The sequence below is a fragment of the Apodemus sylvaticus genome, chromosome 20 (assembly GCF_947179515.1).
Source record: "Apodemus sylvaticus chromosome 20, mApoSyl1.1, whole genome shotgun sequence".
Classification (NCBI taxonomy): Eukaryota; Metazoa; Chordata; class Mammalia; order Rodentia; family Muridae; genus Apodemus; species Apodemus sylvaticus.
Genome location: NC_067491.1, coordinates 16,388,554 through 16,394,672, shown reverse-complemented (window position 1 = coordinate 16,394,672; position 6,119 = coordinate 16,388,554).

Below are 6,119 nucleotides of genomic sequence, written 5' to 3'. Positions count from 1 at the left end.
GATGAGGTATTGTCGCCTCCCACTGTCATTGTATCTGGACCTGTCTGTCCTTTTATATCCAACGCTGATCATTTTATGAACTTGGCCACAGCAACACTTGGTGCATACATATTTATCATCCTGTCCTATGAGTCAGCCAGGTTTTCACTCCCAGTTGCCACCGGTCTCAGTCTCCAGAGCGGCTCAGTCTCAAACAATAGAACCCCACCCCAGACAGCATCTGGTTGTAGTATTCCAGAACAAAGGGTTCACTTGCCACCCAGGAGAAGCCATGGTGACAATAAACCACCTCCCAAGAGCTAAGTGTCCTGTCGACCTTTGGCCTGGACTGCGGGTCTCTTCACTGGAGACGCCTGACTCACCTGACTCACCTGGTATTTGGCTTTGGCTTTTCCCTCCCTTCTTACCTGTCTGTGTCTCTCTGCTTTTCACCAGCGCATCCTTTCATTTCTTTCATAATTCCAGGTTTTCTGTCTTTCTTTGGAATAAACTTTGTTCTTTGTTACTTACACTTTTCCTTCTCCTCCTCTTCCTCCTCTTCTTTCTTCTAATTTAAAAAAAGGACTCTTCTTTAAAAAAAAAAAAGATTATTTATTTATTTTATGTATATGAGCACACTGTAGCTGTCTTCAGGGCTACCAGAAGAGGGCATCAGGCCGGGCAGTAGTGGCACATGCCTTTAATCCCAGCACTTGGGAGGCAGAGGCAGGTGGATTTCTGAATTCGAGACCAGCCTGGTCTACAGAGTGAGTTCCAGGACAGCCGGGGCTACACAGAGAAACCCTGTCTTGAAAAAAACAAAACAAAAAACAAAAAAAGGAGGGAATCGGATCCCATTACAGATGGTTGTGAGCCACCATGTGGTTGCTGAGAATTGAACTCAGAGCCTCTGGAAGAGCAGTCAGTGCTCTTAACCACTGAGCCATCTCTCCAGCCCCTATTTACACTCTTCTAATTCTTTTGTTGTTGTTGTTTTCCGAGACAGGGTTTCTCTGTGTAGCCCCGGCTGTCCTGGAACTCACTCTGTAGACCAGGTTGGCCTCGAACTCAGAAATCTGCCTGCCTCCCAAGTGCTGGGATTAAACGCATGCGCCACCACTGCCCGGCCACTCTTCTAATTCTTAAGAGTTCCTCTTTAGGGTACCTTCCTGTCAGCCATGGTCACACCACCTTGTAATGCTCTTCCATGTTGGTCAAACTGGGACAGTTCCTGAAACTGAATTAAATTGGTTTCCAGCACTTCCAGACCCAAGACAACCTTGAATTACAACTTCTTTATTTGGTTTTTCAAAACAGGGTTTCTCTGTGTAGCCCCTGCTGTCCAGGAACTCACTCTGTAGACCAGGCTGGCTTTGAACCCATGAGATCCCCCTGCCTCTGTCTCCCAGGTGCGAACATTAAAGGCATGCACCACCACTGCCCGGTGAATTATAACTTTGTTTTTACCTAGTGCCTTTCTGCCTTGTGACTTCAGGCACCTAGGCTAGGTCCCAAGGTGTGCAAACTTCCTCCCTTCAAATCTGTAGGAGCAGCAAACTCCTCTTCATTCCTTGGAACTGAAAGGAATTAGGGGCTCTTCCCCCAGGCCTCCGCCATGCTGTGCATGGCTACTGTCTCTTCTAATGAGGCACCTCTTTAACTGAAAGTTTGCTTTTCCAGGTTTCAAGCCCCATCATGACTGCCTACAACTGTGATGGGTGGGTTCATCCAATCCCAACACAGCCACTCAATGCTTCTGTATCTTTTCACAAGGATATCTAAGCCCCTGTCATTTGGGTTTTTTGTTGTTGTTTTTTGGTTCTTTTAGTCTTTTTTTCTTAAGATTTATTTATTGTTATATGAAAGCACACTGTAGCTAGTTGTCTTCAGACACACCAGAAGAGGGCGTCAGATCTCATTACAGATGGTTGTGAGCCACCATGTGGTTGCTGGGATTTGAACTCAGGACCTTTGAAAGAGTAGTCAGTGCTCTCAACCGCTAAGTCATCTCTACAGCCCCTAGTCTTTTATTTTTCACCTTTGTTATTGATATTAACTATAAACAATAAAAATAATAGGTATTAGGAATTTAAGAATGGCACATGGGCAGACCTTAAATGCAATACTCAGGAGCAGAGGCTAGCTTGTGAATTCAAGGCTAGCCTGGTCTACGAATTGGATTCCAGGTCAGTCATAGCCACACAGAAAGACCCTGTCTCAGACAAAACCAAAACCAACCAACCAACCAACCAACCAATCAACCAACCAATCAACTAACCAACCAATCAACCAACCAACCAACCAACCAACCAACCAATCAACCAACCAACCAACCAACCAATCAACCAACCAACCAACCAACCAACCAACCAACTAATCAACCAATCAATCAACCAACCAACCAACCAACCAACCAACCAACCAATCAACCAATCAACCAACCAACCAACCAATCAACCAACCAACCAACCAATCAACCAATCAACCAACCAACCAACCAATCAACCAACCAACCAACCAATCAACCAATCAACCAACCAACCAACCAATCAACCAACCAACCAACCAACCAATCAACCAACCAACCAAAAATCCCTTGTGTGTTTTATGATGCTGTAGTCACAGTCCCCAAGCCTTTACTGTGATTAGTCTATATGACAGTGTCATTCCATGTATCATACATAGTCCACTATCAATTCTTTTTATTGTTCTTAGGTCTCACAAGTGGTCCAAATATCCAGAAACATTCAACTGTTATCCAGATCGTAAACCAGACTGTAGGATTACAGTGGTTAGATAAAAGCCAGAATTTCTCAGGAATTCATGAAACTGGTTCCCATCTGCCAAAAGGAGTCATTTCTGCTACCTCTGGAGGAAGGGACAAATGGCTCCCTGTGATGCCACTCAGCATTTCAAGGCTAATGCTGGCCTTTGGGCTCCCTTGGCAGCACAAGCACCTGTTAAACATTTCAGAGTCCACACTAGCATCCTAGCCTCTGGGCTTCCAACCCTGCAGCTGCTCATCCTCCTTATAACACTCCCCCACCCCTAAACCCCCCACCACTAGTCTTGCTGTTCTCTCTCAGGCACTTACTCCCCATCACCTACTCTGATTTACTCTGTCCTTGCTATTACCTCTCTGTCTCTCTATCTCTGTCTCTCTGCTCTAGAGTCTTCCAGATGCTACAATTATATGACTATGTAAAAGAGTCACATTAAGGGGCTGGAGAGATGTCTCAGTGGTTAAGAGCACTGACTGCTTTTCCAGAGGTCCTGAGTTCAATTCCCTGCAAATACCCAACAACCACATGGTGGCTCCCAACCATCTGCAATGGGATCTGATGCCCTCTTCTGGCATATAGGTGTACATGCTGATGGAGTACTAATATTTATTTAAATAATAAAATAAATTTTAAACAAACATTTTTTAAAAAAAGAATTACCTTAATACTCAATATTGTAGAACCTATCACTATAGCAAGGATTACTAGAGAGCTAGGGGGAGTTGTTGATTAGAACTCCTTCGTTTCCACTGGTAGCTTCCACAATTTGCTTGAGACAACTGTCTCCATTTCTTTCCCACCTGTCAGACATCATCTTACATAGCGATCTGAGTGCAACATGAATACGTTGACTGTTTACTTTGGGATCAAAGGAAATATGTGTATGGTGTATATGAACTGTTGTTAGGAATCTCAGGTAGGAGTGATTGTCATGAATATTTACCCAGCAGCTGGGCTGACTCCCACAGCTCCTGTGTTTGCTGTGAGAATTTCTTCCCCAAGAAGATTTAGACAATATTTACCCTTCTTCACGAAAAACAAAAGTACAATTCACTGACGTTCAGCTTGGGGAACCAATACGTTTATTGGGTTTACATACAGACCATGAGGGAGGGGTTACTGGCAGTAGTGTGATCGACCCTAAAGTAGAGGCACTGGAGAGGCCTGACTCAGAGGGATGATGGATTCCCCGTAGCTCTGCAGGCAGTGCTAGGTCCCTTTCAATCAACCTCCTGGAACTTCTATATGGTAGCACAGTGATTCTCACACTTCCCACCACTACCCCTCTCTAATACAGTTCCTCATGGTGGTGACCCCAACTGTAAAATTATTTCCACTGCTACTTCATAACTGTAACTTTTCTACTATTACCAATCATAAAGTAAATATCTGATAGGCAGGATCTCTGATATTCGACCTCTGTGGAAGGGTGGTGCAGGCCCCAAAGCAGTCAGGGCCCACAGGTTGAAACCCGCCGCAGCACCTCCTGAGACCCTAAGGTGGACTCACATTCACACAGCCTGGAGGAGTGGCTGGAGTCTCCAGTGAGAGTCCAGTGAGCCACCCCTCCCCCTTGTCTGAGGAGATGTAAATCGTCCACGGGTCACTCCTGATAAGGCTCTGACAAGCGGGCACAGATGCTCTGAAGGAGACAGAGGCCTTTCTGCTCAGAGGAACACTATCCACAACAGGGGCCGAGTGTGGTCTAAACGTGCTCAGCTATCCTAGGCACTAGGGCTGGGTGGAGGAGAAGCAATGCTTAAGATCTTAGGGGCCAGTTATAAATACTATTTTGGAGAAAACTAGTGTAGTTGTTGTATGGGACAGATGCGGTAATAAAACGGCCGAAATGGCTGTTCCATGATGGGAGGGGGCAGGTATTGTCTACAGGAGAGAAAAAATATCTAGAAGCAACTGGAGGAGTCTAGAGAAGAGAGGGGGATAAAAAAGCAGCTTGGATGTAGCCAGGGCTATCCGGGAGAGAAGGAAGGGGAGGGTGGGGGAGGGTGGGGGGGGTAGGGGGAAGGTGGGGGAGGGAGGGGGAGGGGAAAGGGTGGGGGAGGCGGCACACGACAGGACACAACACATCACAGCAGAAAAGAGTGGACATTGCAAAAGGCTAAAATTAGAGAAATATTATCATATTAGTGTAGGCAGAAATATCTTTACAACATCGACAAACCCTTTGGGTAAATTAGTAAGATATAATCGGCTGTGGTTTGAAAGAAAATGGCTTCCCAAAGGTTCTTAGGGAGTGGCACTATTAGGAGGCATGGCCTTGTTGGAGGAAATGTGCCACAGGTGTGGGCTTTGAATTTTCCTGTTAAGGCAATCCTAGTTTGTCTCTCTCTTACTGCTGCCTATAGATCCAGATGCAGAACTCTTAGCTCCCTCTTCAGCACCCGGTCTGCCTGGGCGCCACTGTGCTTCCCGCGATGATGATCATAGACTGAACCTCTGAACTGTAAGCCAGCCCCAATTAAATGTTTGCCTTTATAAGAGTTGCTACAGTCATGGTCTCTTCATAGCAATGAAACCCTAAGACACAACCATACTGTATATTTCCCCTCAACATATATAGCAACTAATATCTCATGGAAATGATAAAAGAATGTATTCACCTTATTATTCCACAAGTATTTTACTGTACCATTAGCTTGGTCTGGACCACTGTGTCAATAAGACTCCATCATGACACAGCGGAATCCCAGATCCGGTGTGCAAAGATGTGTGTTACACCATGGTTTAAGGGCCTCCTCTGCTGCTCTTCCTGGAGGGAGGGTGTTGTTTTGTTTTCATTTCTTTATTTTTGGAAGCAGGTCTAACTGTGTTTTCCAGACTGGTTTCTAACTCTTGGGCTGAAGCAATCTTTACTCAGCCGACGACCTGAGGTTACAGGCACGGGGCACCACACTTCCCGGCTGTGCTGTTTTGAGCCGGAGCGTCTTAACCACAGTTGACCTGTTTGAAAGGAAAAAAAAAAAATAAAGAGATAATAACACTTCCCTCGAGTGGAGTATTTATTGGTGGCAAGGGGATGGAAAGGAGCCAACAATTATTGAGTACAAAGCAATTTATACCGGCCCCAGAGGTCAATGCTTCGCAAGCACCAACTCAAATTACAAACTATGTGTTCAGAGAACTGATAATCCTTGAGCAAAGTGTAGATGTTACTTTGAAAATCCCTCGGAAGTTGTGTCAGCCAAAACCTAGCGGGAAGCAGCTGGCACTCTCCGTGGAATGAAATAGAGGAGACTTTGATGAAGTAACCACTTAGGAGGGTGTACGTCAGGTCTAAAAGAAAGTAACGAAAGATGACGAATCGCCAAACGCTTTAGGACAAGCAACCAGCAACAA